This window comes from Mytilus edulis, chromosome 4 (assembly GCF_963676685.1).
Source record: "Mytilus edulis chromosome 4, xbMytEdul2.2, whole genome shotgun sequence".
Lineage (NCBI taxonomy): Eukaryota > Metazoa > Mollusca > Bivalvia > Mytilida > Mytilidae > Mytilus > Mytilus edulis.
This window is the reverse complement of record NC_092347.1, coordinates 31,272,889-31,287,887: the sequence shown is the minus strand read 5'-3', so window position 1 is coordinate 31,287,887 and position 14,999 is coordinate 31,272,889.

Below are 14,999 nucleotides of genomic sequence, written 5' to 3'. Positions count from 1 at the left end.
GGCTTCATTTGCGAAAGCATATTCATTGATCTTTCATTGTTGGGTTGATGTTTAGACAAGTTGTATATATATACTGAGCTATCGTAACACCACATCGCCTGCACTGTATCCCACGCGGATATATATTCAAGCCCGTGATGTGGGTATTTCCTTATATATATATATGTCTATCAATATTATACGATCCCCTTTCATTGGATGTCGATCCCCTTTATTGGATGTGGATATACATTTCGGCTTCTATCTTACTTTGTTCCATCCGTTTTCTCCCTCGTTTATATATGACCTATCATAGTGCCGATCTTTGCATCGTACAACTAAAATATTTAATTTATAATACATTTAACCTAATAGTATACCGTGTTGTTTTGTGAATCAGGAAATTAGCTTTCTTTTTAAATTATATATACTATTATGTCTACTTCGTAACTATTTCCTTTCGGTATTTTCTCATTTACTTGTAGTTTGTTAAGAAATGAAAGTTTTACATATTCGAGACGATTTATATTCCCGTTATTTTTCTACTCGAGAAAGTCGCGAAAATATTTTAGTTTAAACAATATTTATTAATAAATAATTTCAAGACAAATATTACAATGTTACATAAAGTACAAATATGGGATTCGGAAACAAGTTTGGAAAAACTTTTATAAAATATTTTGTCAAACCTGGTCCTTTAAAACATAGCTTAATCTATAGATGGATTTTACTCATCAGTTTTTAACACACAATTAAGCGGAGATGGTAAGCGAGTCGATCTTAAATGCTTGTGAGCACACAGCAGCATAAAGTGTTTTAAATCTGAATACAATGGTTGGTAAAGAAAATGTGATGTTTGATATGTCTCTCTAGGAAGATAAACAAAATACAAAACCTAACATGACAACATACAGTAATAAGCAATGTATAGATCACAATACATAATTTTAGTAGCGGATAAGCTTCAAACGGGAATTTGTGTGTCTGTGTTTTGGACAAGGGGAATAAATGAGGGAGAAAAGGGGGGGGGGGGGCATAATTATTTTTCTCGAAAAAAAAATGTTATGATTTAACAGCTAGTCGTTTACCCTAAATCACTTTCTTAGCACTGTTTGTTCCTCTTTATACAATACTTCAAGAGAAGAACATTGCGAATGTCGGGATCTGAGGGCCATGTAAACAGGCGGAGCGACTCTTTTTTTGTACATGGTTTATACATATGCAGGGGACATATAATCTGATATTAATTTTTCTAAATCGATAATTTTTATTAGTCAGTGAACCGTGGCATTGCGTAAATGAACTAATTAAGATACTTTTATTCATATATGTTAAAATTTGGATGATATTACAATTCGCAATCAACTGTTCTAATTTCTTTCACGACCATGCTTTTTTTTATCTTAAGAAACCGATTTATCAGCATCTGCCGTTTTCCTAAATTTTGAATTGAACTTCATGCCAACAGGTCTAAGAAAAAAAAGCATTTACTGCTTCCAGAAATATGTGTTTTCTCAAAAGTTAATCAGTGCTCGACTTTTTATCTGTGATTAATAAAAAGATAAAAAAACAATTCGAAAAATTAGTTAATTGCTTTTAAGAAAAATATTAATTTATAATTGTGTTACGTAGCAGTACGCATGTAAGTTTCATTAGAAAAATACAATTAATAATGTATCGGAAAGTTATAATCTATTAATAAATAATCTACTGTGCAACATGCTGATATGATTGTCGGGATTGCTATCCCAATGTTATCTTCTTCACGATAAACCACGATGCATTCCGCAAACCGATGAATATTCATAAACTGCTTTTACCTTATCCCTTTTAACATAAACCGTTTAAACATGAACTGAGTGCTGTCTTTTGTCATTAGTGTTCTAAGCGTTTGCTCTCATGAGGGTAACATCACATGACATATTTTCTGAACATGTTATACCAGCATTCTACAAATGAACATGTGTTCCTAGTTATCATTACGGACATTATTGATATATGATAGCAACTACCGGTTGATTTTAACCTTAAAAATGCTTTACTTTTTTTTTTATGTATGTTTACTAGATAACATTTTTGTTCGCTTTGGGGATTCCGTATATCGTCAGATTATGGGAATTCCAATGGGGACTAACTGTGCACCACTTATTGCGGACCTGTTTTTGTATTGCTATGAGTTACAATTTATGACAAAAATAAGCAAAGACCCATCGAAACAACATCTGATAAACAAATTTAATAAGACTTTTAGATATTTGGATGATATTTTGGCTCTCAATAATGACGACTTTAGTATGTATATTAAGGAAATTTATCCTGTTGAACTTACTTTAAATAAAGCTAATATTAACAATGACCACTGCCCTTTCCTCGATCTCGATATCTATATCACTAACGGAAAGCTGAATACTAAAATTTATGATAAAAGAGATGATTTTTCATTTCCTATCGTTAATTATTCATTTTTAGATGGTGACGTTCCCTTGTCACCATCTTACGGTGTTTATATATCTAAACTTGTACGATTCGCTTGTGTATGTAACAATGTTTTAGATTTTAACGAGAGAAATTTATGTATTACTGAAAAATTATTACACCAGGGTTTTTGATATCACAAACTAGTCAAAACATTTACTAAATTTTATCATCGGTATAAGGACATCATTCGTAAATATAGCTCAACATGCAGACTTCTTATACGTTCAGGTATTTCACATCCAATTTTTTATGGAAATATTCTTTATAAAGCACAAAGGTGTCAGTATTCACCTCAAAAACTAACAAAACCTTTGAATAGACTTATTAAGAAGGGATATAGTTACGATACTGTTGTCAGGTCATTAAAGATTGCATATTTTGGCGTTAATATTGATTCACATATAGGGTCTTTGCATCGGAACTAAACACATTTATTCAAAAACCAGTTGTTGGCATGACACGGGTTATGTTCTTCTCATATATGTTATGATGGTATGATACTAAACCCCTAACGGGAAGGATTGTGCCTGATGTTCATATGATGAAATCATAATCTTTCAGTCAGTTTAATTGAAGTCTGGAGCTGGCATGTCAGTTAACTGCTAGTAGTCTGCTGTTATTTATGTATTATTGTCATTTTGTTTATTTTCTTTGGTTACATCTTCTGACATCAGACTCGGACTTCTCTTGAACTGAATTTTAATGTGCGTATTGTTATGCGTTTACTTTTCTACATTGGCTAGAGGTATAGGGGGAGGGTTGAGATCTCACAAACATGTTTAACCCCGCCGCATTTTTGCGCCTGTCCCAAGTCAGGAGCATCTGGCCTTTCTTAGTCTTGTATTATTTTAATTTTAGTTTCTTGTGTACAATTTGGAAATTAGTATGGCGTTCATTATCACTGAACTAGTATATATTTGTTTAGGGGCCAGTTGAAGGACGCCTCCGGGTGCGGTAATTTCTCGCTACATTGAAGACCTGTTGGTGACCTTCTGCTGTTGTTTTTTTCTATGGTCGAGTTGTTGTCTCTTTGGCACATTCCCAATTTCCATTCTCAATTTTATTACTGTGTTTGTAATTTTTTTTTAGATATGATGATTAGAAAAGGTTATCCTCAAAGTGAAACGTAATTCAAGCATATGGTACATTAACGTGAACGATTTATCTGTATAGACAATAATCTCAAAATAAAAAGGTAAAATACTTAATCGAAAGCTAACTTACGTACATTATTAAAAGGAATGACGTATTTTAATCATGTCTTAAAATGTTTTTAATTTGTGTTTTATATCAATCTTTTATGTCAAGATCATAGACTTAGGGATAGATGCAATACATAAAATATATGAAATTCAAATATCATAACGCTATAAATATATAGATCGAATCCTATTTTAAGTATTTATTGGTATCAGATGAAAAGAAACTATTTGCTAGTGTAATAATAATAATTATATAAAATAGCAGTTACTTTTCCTTTCATGTTGTCATACATATTATCCAAATTTTATTTAGACTTATTTACACTTTAATGATGGCTTAACAAAATATGTAAGAAATAAAAAAAATATTATTGTGAAGTTAGAATCGCAATTTCTTATTTTTATACAGATAGCTAATTATGTTAGAAGTATCATGTCATTGTCTGTAGAGCCAATGTAAATAATAATTGTGCTTCTAGAATTTTATGTGTTGAAGCGTTTGATTTTGTCAATTGAAAACGGACTTTCCTTATTGAATTTTCAGTGGATTTCGGTATTTTCTTTATTTTCTTTTACTTTTTTGGACGTTTGTAACGGACAAAGAATGTATAATATCTATTTGCACTAAATTGTAGTTCTGTTTGTACATCTGTAAAGGACTAAAGAGGGGCGAAAGACACCAGAGGGACATTTGAGCTTATAGATAAAAAAAAATACTGACAATACCATAGCTAAAAAAGAAAAAGAAAAACAGACAAATAAAAGTACACAAGACACAACATAGAAATAATGTACAGTATAATGCTGAGATGTATTTGCAAATAATAGTTTATTAAATGAACGAAAATTTAAATTAAAACAGAAGTAAAAAGACTGGCTTGAAAACTAATGTGGTCCTGTTTTTGTAAAAAGAACACATTTTTATGCCCCATTTACGTGTTTGGTCAAGGTAGTTTTTGATGAAGTTGAAGATCTGTCAACTTGATTTTTAGTGCGCATGTTCCTTATGATATGATCTTTCTAATTTTAATGCAAAAAGTAGATTTTTGACTCCAATTTTATGGTCCACTGAGCATAGAAAAATGATAGTGCGATTGTGGCAAACGTGTAATATGAACACACTCTTGTTTTACCTAGCCTGTTTTGAAAAACAACCAATTTTGTCATCAGCTCTGATGTGTTATATATAGAGTTGATATACACTGACAATGAGATACATGAAGTTTCAGTCTGGTAAATAAAAATTACAGATCATTATTTTAAAACAATATCATCAAATAATAAAAATCTGATTAGAATTCCGATCCATGTGTGGGAGGGAAGAGGGTATACTGTTTCAATCTAGATCATTTGATAATTTGTTTCCATCAAAATTCAACACTGAGTTTAAGAAGAAAAAAAACTTTTTCCTGAATTTTCTATTTTATTTTTGAAATTAATTTAAAAAAAGAAATCCTGAAAAAAGAAAAAAAAAATAACTCCAAAAAAATGAATGAATGAGCAGTGCCTGGGTTGATATAAGCTTGAACTATAATTATAGTATGATCGTTCGAATCAGTTCGAAATAAGGCATATTGTTGTTATTAGATTGAATATACAATGTCAAATGATTAATGTTTATTAAAATGAATAATAAAGCTATAACCGTTAGAAAGTGACATCTTGATGACAGGTAGAATTGCAAAAACATTGGCATGCACAAAAACACCACATAAGTAATTTATATTACGATAAAAGTGTCCACTTTCTTTTTACAGTCGATGACACTCTCACCTTATGTAGGATATGGAAGATAACGTGGCCCAATTCTCCTAGTTATTGGGAAAAATATCTGTTCTCCCAAGTAGAATGTTTTAAGCACTGTCCTGAAGGGAAATAACTCCTGTTTCAGGTAAAATAAAATCTTTTGAATTACTTTGGGATTGTATATGAACTCGTACTCCAAACGGTAAAGTATGACAAAAGTTTGGCTGGGAGAAGTATGAAGGAAGCGAAGGTAACAATGCGAGCTATCTTTGGAAGAACTGATGTTTCACATAAAAAAGAGCAAAGATAAGCTGCGAGGGAAAGAATAATTGAATGAGATACTCTGCGTGTGACAGATAAATCAAGTGTATTTTAAGGAGAGTGTGTGTGTGTGATTGGAAAATAGATGTGTTTGTGAAAGAGATAGTGTCTGTATGTATCTGAAATAGAGTGTGTAAGATTAAGAGAGTATGAAGGAGTAAGAGATATAATGTAAACTGGAGAGATTAATAGTGAATGGTCGAGAGAGCGAACAAACGAGTGAATGAGAGACAGAGAGAGAATAAGTATGTTCGTTCTTGTTGTAATTTTTTTGGGGGAAAAGAGGGGGTGCAAAATTTCCAAGGACCTGACGTTTTAGATCACATAGATTAACTGTTTTTAAAACTACACGTACATTTGTTGCTGTTTGATATGATTATAATATTTTTTATTTTGGTATAAGTTCAGCTTTCCATTCGATTATAATTGTATGTGTATATATAGTAATAAGTAAGTTTAAGTTTTGATTCCCAAAGCTGTGCATTGGTTTTTTTTATCAAAGCAACACAGATATATGAAACCACAAGAAATTTTAATAGACTCATTAAGTCATTACATTTTCGTTCACAGAAGTATTCTTAAAAAGCATAAATAGGAGACTGAAGCTTAAAAAGGAATCTTCAATGTGATACATTTTTTGTAGTTACGGATCTGTTACAAGTGGAACATTGTCAAAAACTATCAAAGTAGATCAACAGGACACAAAACACAGTTTTCACAATAAAAATTCCTATGTGTTTGCAATATGCATTCCACATTGTAGTAAAATCTCCATATACTGTTTAACTAATTTGAAACAGGTTTCTATTTGTATCTTCCATGAGTCTAATTACTGCATAAGTAAAAGTAAATGACTGTGGGCTTTGATAAAACGGATGGTTAAAATAAAATATCAATGGCAAGATATTTTTTTCTTCAAACAAAACTACTCTGTCAAATATGATTTATTATATTGCTTTCATTTTTTCATCTTAACTCTGCACTTGCTTGTCTAAAATACCGTAGTGACTTTCAAAACGTAGTTGTTTTTATAAATTGTAATAAATTGTATAATTGTAAACACTATTTAATTTGTCAGTTATAGGTTCAAAACATTCTTTAATAATAAAACGGTAGCCCTATGTATATATTATTAGTTAAAGTGCAGAACATTTGAAGAATAACACCCATGTTCGGGCCATGGCCATTTTAACAAATAGTAAAAAGAGGACTTCAATCCCTATTGTTGATTCCAGTCTTGTAAAAGTTTATTTCAAACGATACATTATCAATCTTATATGTTTGATGGGAGTTTTATTCAAAATACAATTTTTTTTGTAATATGAGGTCTATTATTCATCGTAACGTGCGTATAATATGTCTTTAAAAGATAATTTAATTTGCTCAAATAATAAACTGCATACATGTAAAATGACTGTCTTTAATGCTTTATGTGTGCAAATGCTAATGTAAATAAAGAGCTCATCTCTCTATCTATCTGCTTATTTTGTGACTTCTTATCCTTAGCGTAATAAATTACGAACTAGGTATTTAGACGTTTTTGTTGATGTTTTTTCATGTTAAGTTTTAAGTTTATTTCAGTTTTGTCCGCACATATACTAAAATGATCAAATGTACTTGATATTAACAATTTTGATAACCACCAATCCTTTCACTGAAACCCTGGAATTTGAATTTAGAGCCAACACACAACTTTTTCAAATACAAATATCTCAAAGTGAAATCACATTACGTGGTACCAAAAAAAAAGCTCGTAAGTGAAATTATTCTATTAGTTATATGTCCATTGTTTAGGATTAGAAGATTGTGTAACAAAAACACAAAAATTTAATGCAAGAATAAACATCACACAATGAAAAAAACAGGAAACAAATCAAGATGAAAACAATTAAATAGTTTGAATTTGCCATATAGATTTCATCGTAAATTTAAGCTTCAATTCTTTAAGCAATCTTAGCAATTTTTAGAACTTTTACTACTTAGTCTGCTTTGGCTTCTTGAGGTATCATTTCAAATATCACCTATATTCTATATCAGCTGACATTTGGGACTTGTACTTTGAAGGTATCATGTATATGCATTTGTATGTATCTTTATGATTTGAAAACTATATTTTAACAAGCGTAATTCTCATGATCATATAATTTCCTGAAAAACATAGGCAATGCATTATAATATAAAGCAACCAATTAGATAGGTTTCGGCATCAAAATTAGTCTAAATTTTTTAAAAGTAGCCAATATTTTTTTTCCGTCTTTTTTGCGTTATAGGTCTGACTTAAAAAAAGCTTATGATGCATAATTCTGAAGGAGATAATGTTAACCATTTGAGCTCTATTTCGAGCAACTAGATTAAAATGTCATTCATTCAACACAAACTGTGCCACTTTTTTTTTTTTTTAGCAAGAACCATTTATGTACTCTTCAGATATTTTGTTTTGTTTATTTTTGTATGCTCACTCATTATGGAGTTAAAAATTAAAACAAATAAAACCTAACTGCAAGGTAAGTTTAAAAGGGATAAGTACATTATAACTGACGTAGGGTAAATTATTTTATGCAAATGAAGATTTTAACATAACGTTGATTGCTGGTCCCCAAATATCGACATTTTACTCATTATGTTTGGTTTTTTTTCATACAATGTTGTCAATATAATGGAATAATATTCGACTCTCATACAAGTGAGAGGTTCACCTATAGCTTCAAAATTTGATTCAGTCCGCTATTTTCTACATATGGAAATATCTGTATTAAGTCAGGCAAATGACAGTTGTTTTTCATTCGTTTGATGTGTTTTAGTATCTGATTTCGCAATTTGATAAGGGACTTTCCGTTTAGAGAATTCCTTGGAGTGCGGTTATTTTGAAATTTTACCTTAACGAAGACAAGTTTCTACGTACTGGTCAAATTTCTTTAAATCTAAAAAAATGTTGTAATTTACTCCCGTATCGTTGTGTTTTAAGTCTTTTTGACATGCTTTGTTTTAACCATGAAAGAAATTAATGTTTCAATATACAGAAGAAAGATACCAAAGGGACATTTAAACGCTCTGACCCAATTGACCAACGTGGGAAAATATTTCGTCATATTTGTTTTTAATTTGCATAGAAATAAGGTTGAGGTTATCATTTATAATTCATTATAATCACGTTTTCGTACATTAGTATAATACACGTATAATGAATTCCACGATATTTGAAAGCTTAATTACACTATCAGAACTATAAAGTTATCAAATGTACTAGGATTATAATTCAATACACCAGACGCGTATAAGACTCGTCAGTGATGCTCGGTCAAAATAGTTAGAAGACAAACAAGTTCAAAATTGAAGAGCATTGGTGACCCTTTGAGGCTTCTTTAGTTTATGTATACAATCAGAGGCATTAAATACTGTATGACTAGACGTAATAATATGTATTTGGTAATTTATGTCTTAGATGTAATATGTATTTAGTAATGTATGTCTCAGGTTGCAAATGTACTTGTGCAACCAAATAAAATGTACAAATCTTTAATCAGATTTATTAAAAAAATTATATTCGATTCTCCATTTTTCTTAATTTCAAAAGAAGAATAATACCCATGTTTTGCTAATTAAGGAATGACTGTAATATTTTTTCTTTCTATAAGAAATAACAATAAAAATGTGGTGCACATTGAATAACCCGCGTAGCGGGTTATTTTAAAGTGTGCACCACATTTTTATGTTATTTCAAGAAGCCAGAAAAAATATTACAGTCATTTCTTATAATTCAATTATTTATTCCATTTTAAACCGGAGTAAATCATGAATAAGCGTTGGTGACGTCACGGTCACGTGACACAATTATGTCTATGAGCTGATAAACAAAACGACGTCAGCCAATCAGAAGACGTGTTACATTCAAAATTGAATTATTAGGTAATATCACGTGTCGTACAAGTCAATACTTTGAACCTTAATCTAATTAAGTTCGAAATGTGATTAAAATGATTATCACATTTCGAACTTACAAGACCTAATAACCTTGTAATATACTTCATTATCAAGGTTACAGGTAAAAGTACAATTATATATTTATACAATTGTATTTTTCAATCATTTGTTTTATGGAATTTTTAACAAAAACATGATTCAAGCTAGCGATTACAATTATTTTTCAATTAAACATATTTTTTTCAGATATGTAAAGCAACGCTCCATGCGAGCTGCTTCTTTAAGATTGACCCCACTTTCGATGATACACTCACAAATTCATTTTCACTGATTATAACAGATGCGAAAGATACCAAAAGGGTAGTCAGACTCATGAGTCAAATACAAACTACCATAGCAGAAAAATGTATTGAGAAACCCCGGTGATGAGTTGTACTCGGTAGGTCTCATTAGAGTAAAAGAGGACTGTATTGTGTTTACCCTTCCAAAGTACTCATTGAGTATATTTATTTGACTGAAACCATCAGGTGATAAAAAGTCCAAATCTAAATAAATCTTCAATATTATTTTATCAATTGACATACACCTCACCTCTGTTTCATTTTATTACTTAAATGAACAAACGTAGTCACATACATTCATATACATTTCAAATCCAATTACCGTCCTTTATACATTGTATAGATTAGTTGCAAAACAAGGTATTTTGCATAGATTGTTGATATTTATATAGGTGTTGGCAATAAAGTTTATCAACAGATTTTAGTATTCCTATGTGAACCAATTGCACACCTTTGTTATCAGACTTGTTTCTGTATTGCTATTATAACAGTTAGTGATCAAACTCATGTTGTGCCCTATTGACACATTACCCCTTTTTATTCTCAATTCTATTAGTAAAGATCTGTCTAAATTCCATTTGATAAATAACTTGAATAATATTCATCATTACGTTCTCTAATCATACAGCGTAAGTTTACACAAGATATTATTTACTTTTAATCAATTTTAAATAGACAGCAACACACATTGTTTACTAGATTAGGATATCTCATTCAAAACAAAAAGATTAAAACACAAAAATTGTGTTTCGCATCCAAGCGCTTATATTATGACCCGTTTTTAATGTTGATATTGCTACGGCCCTTTCTAGTGGTATGTATATAACCCAAATCGTTTGCTATGCCCGTGTATACAGTAGTGATGTGTTAAATTTCAATGAAAATAGTCTTATGTAACTGATTAAATATAATATCAGGGGTTTCTTAATCATAAATTCTGATTTGGTTTTGAACCTCATATCTTACCGATGTTTATAGTTCCCCTTTGTTCTTATGTTGTGATGATACATAGGTGTAATACCACCATTGATTTTTCCCTATTAGTCTTTGTTAAATTGGCACTTTTAAAAAAACTGTACAGTATTTACCTTTATTTCAACAAAAGAAATACTTTGCATGAATAAAGTTTAATCCTTTCCAGTGCTACAGTGAAAAGTTCACACTACATTTCATTGCATATAAGAAAGTAACCAACGCCGGAAGTAAACAACCCAATTTTTACACTGTTATTTACTGGTTACCTGCTTTGGTAACTATGTAACCTTAACTTTCCAAAATATTTTAAAAGACCATCAAATAAAAAAAGAATGATGCTTTCAGACACCCAACATACATGTTTATGACTCAGAAAAATTTAAGTGCATTGAAATGCAGGGTTAATTCTCTACAACTGTCAAATTCAAGGGAATATTTTTTTAGACCTATTTTCGTATGCAACCGGATGTGACGTACCATGATTTGGTGGTATTACACCTAAAGAACACCTAAATGTCAATAAACTTAATGTAATTTTTTTTCCCCAATTGCAAGTTATTTCAAGCATAACTGCCAAGTTTTGTCTCAGTCAGATCTATAGTTTTAGAGAAAATCACTATAATGTAAGGCCATATCCTACGGCGATTTCAGTCTAATTTCTTCGAAAAATCCTAATTTCAGTGTATCATTATAAAATGAAGTGTTGACTAATATCTGATCATATACTCATGATCTAAGCATTCAAACAATTAAATAGGATACAAAAGACAACTTTAAGATGATATAAAATTTTATTGCACCTTTTAGAGTTCATTTGAAGGTCTGTTTTGGTCCATTTTTCCTTCTTCCTTCTTTTTTCATCAAAACTTGATATCTTTTGCCTAAAAAATAAAACAAATGTAATTATTTTCCCAAAAAAATGAAAGAAATGCAATGTTAAATCAATAATTAAAGTGTTTTAGCTGAAAGAACTGTCTCTATAAAAATCAACAGTCTCCACCGAAGTTTCTATAAGGCCTTATGTGTAACTTGAGTTTTTGGTCTGTTCCCCGAGTGTGACAAATAACGGTTCCCTTTCAGTCAATCCTTTATTGTTACTGATATCAAAGTCACTTCATTTATTTATTGCAGTATATTTCTAATAGATTAACACACAAAAAGTCCACTTTCTTGTATTTTACATAAGAAAATGAGGAGAAAGAGTAATAAAAAATACCTCAAAATGGTTTAAAAAAGGGTAATGTCCCTTTGAATGCTGGTAAAAAAAAAATTTGGTAAGAATTATAAAATTTAAGTATGTGAGACTGGATTCTGATGTGTATAAATCCAAGGCAAGTGTTTAAATGATGTTTTGTCGGTGCAAAATACAGACGGCACAATGGCAAATTGTAAACTTTTTGCGGCCAAAACAAAAAGAAAACATGACATTAGTTGATACATACCTCAATGCTAAAATGTCATCTGCAGACCAATTCACACATAAGATTTTTCAACAGAATGCTCGTCAGATCATGGTTAACACTGAAATGAAAAAATCACATGTTGTATAAAGAAAACTGTAAGGGTGATTTAAAATTTGACACAGAGGCTCACGTAAAATGGGTATTAACATGGCAAGCTATAAGAAAGGTCTCAATGTAATATATGTATGTGGATTCAAAAGTGTATTTCATAAATTATATCATATGAAGAAAAAATAAGACTTCTCTTTAAAACCATTATTGTTTTACCATTTTAAATCAAACAGTCTTGGTAGGGTTTGTGTTTTCGAAACCTTGTTGGGTGTGTACCACGACAAACTTGGCGGTCTTGGTTGATTTGAGGCGGCTCGAAAGACAAGTGCTCAGGGTTGATGCATCTCTTCTGATGACACAGATGAGACACATCAAATTCCTCTGATAGGTCAAATTTCTCAGTGTGCAACATGTAAATGTGACCATACAATGTTCTTTTTTTTCTGTCCCAAGGAAACCTAACACTATACACTGAATACAGCTTTGTCTGTCCACCCATTTGACTTAGCAAACACCCGTAAACCCCATTTCAAGGCAATTTTCCCTCAAACGTGCTTTCTGTGTCTCAATCCATTCCGAATAGTCCAATTTTACAACGGTTGAACTAGTTTAGTAATAATTTTTAAAAATGAAAGTACAATAAGGTCACCAGTGCACGTGTAGTTTCCCTAAATAGGTGTAATACCACCATTGATTTTCCCCTATTAGTCTTTGTTAAATTGGCACTTTTAAAAAAATTGTACAGTATTTACCTTTATTTCAACCAAAGAAATAATTTGCATGAATAAAGTTTAATCCTTTCCAGTGCTACAGTGAAAATTTCACACTACATTTCATTGCATATAAGAAAGTAACCAAGTGAACACCGGAAGTAAACAATTTTTACACTGTTATTTACTGGTTACCTGCTTTGGTAACTATGTAACCTTAACTTTCCAAAATATTTTATAAGACCATCAAATAAAAAAAGAATGATGCTTTCAGACACCCAACATACATGTTTATGACTCAGAAAAATTTAAGTGCATTGAAATGCAGGGTTAATTTTCTACAACTGTCAAATTCAAGGGAATATTTTTTTAGACCTACTTTCGTATGCAACCGGATGTGACGTACCATGATTTGGTGGTATTACACCTGAAAAACTTATGTTGTTGACGGATGAACGGTGACATAAAGATACCTAAATATACGTCATTATAATAGTTAAAATTGTTTTAGCTGTTTAAGTATGTCTATCGTTGAAATCATTTTTTAATATCATAAAAGACAGAGGATAGCAGAAGTTCAACAGTACAATACAGCACTGAGCAGACCACACCAAACACAGACTCTTATGGACAAAACCTTCCTTGTACCTCTATAGACTATATGGTGAATAATTTTAAAATACACTAAAATTGCATCGTCGAACATAACCACTGACTTGAAAAGGGCCATAGAAGACGGCATATAATTTAGAGAGCAGTATTTCAATATGCTAGCTACTACAAGAAGCTTAAAAATGTAGCGATTGCTGTTGTATAATTGCATAACAGATACATGATCGACAAACGGGAAAATGGTAAATGTTGGTATGCATCATTTCGCTTAGTTAGTATATTTTATTGTAAATGGCCCCGCTAAATCCCACCTCAGGGTGCCGAATTGTATTGCTGTGTTGGATACCAAGTGGTAGTCTTGGTTTGTTTTCTGCTCTTTGGTCTGGTTGTTATTCCTTTGGCATCTTCCCTGTTTCTATTCTCTATTCTATTTTGGAATTTAAAAAAAAAGGAAAGTCGTTCAATGTTTCGTAAATGTCTCAAAATTGGCTATTGACATGTTTCAGTTTCATTTAAGTCTAGCCTTTATTGATATTTTAAATTTTATATTCTAGTTATAATGACAATTTAAGAATATAGTTATTTACTCCTTTGCTTACTGGTGAATATTTTTTTTATTTAATTGAAAGATGAAAACTTTATTTGTATCATAAATTTTGATTAGACGTTACAAATCAATACTAAAACAATCCTTTAAAAAAAAGTTCTATATATATTTATTTTCATGTCATCATTTCTCTTTAGCGAAGAGATTCTTATTATTTAGCAATAAGAAAAGGGTTTAAAATAATATCTATGAATAAAGTGTAAAAATGTCAAAGCTAGACTATTGACAGGAGTTAATGACAGATCAACACGGAAGTAAAACATATGATATATCTTTATTTTTGTAGAAGATGCTTTACTTTGTGGATGAAAGTGTTGCAATACCGAATTAACTGAAAGTTGCAATGGCTAACTAACTTTAAAACCATGTATAACCAACCATTTGGTCTTAGATACGTGTACAAAGTCAGGAATATGACAGTTTTTTAACGTGTAATGTTGATTGATGAAAGAGGGACGAAAGATACCAGAGGGACAGTCAAACTCAAAGATTGAAAAAAAACTGACAACGCCATGACTAACAAAGAAAAAAAAACCAGACGGAAAGACAAATGAAATTACAGAAGACACAAAATAGAAAACTAAAGACTTAGC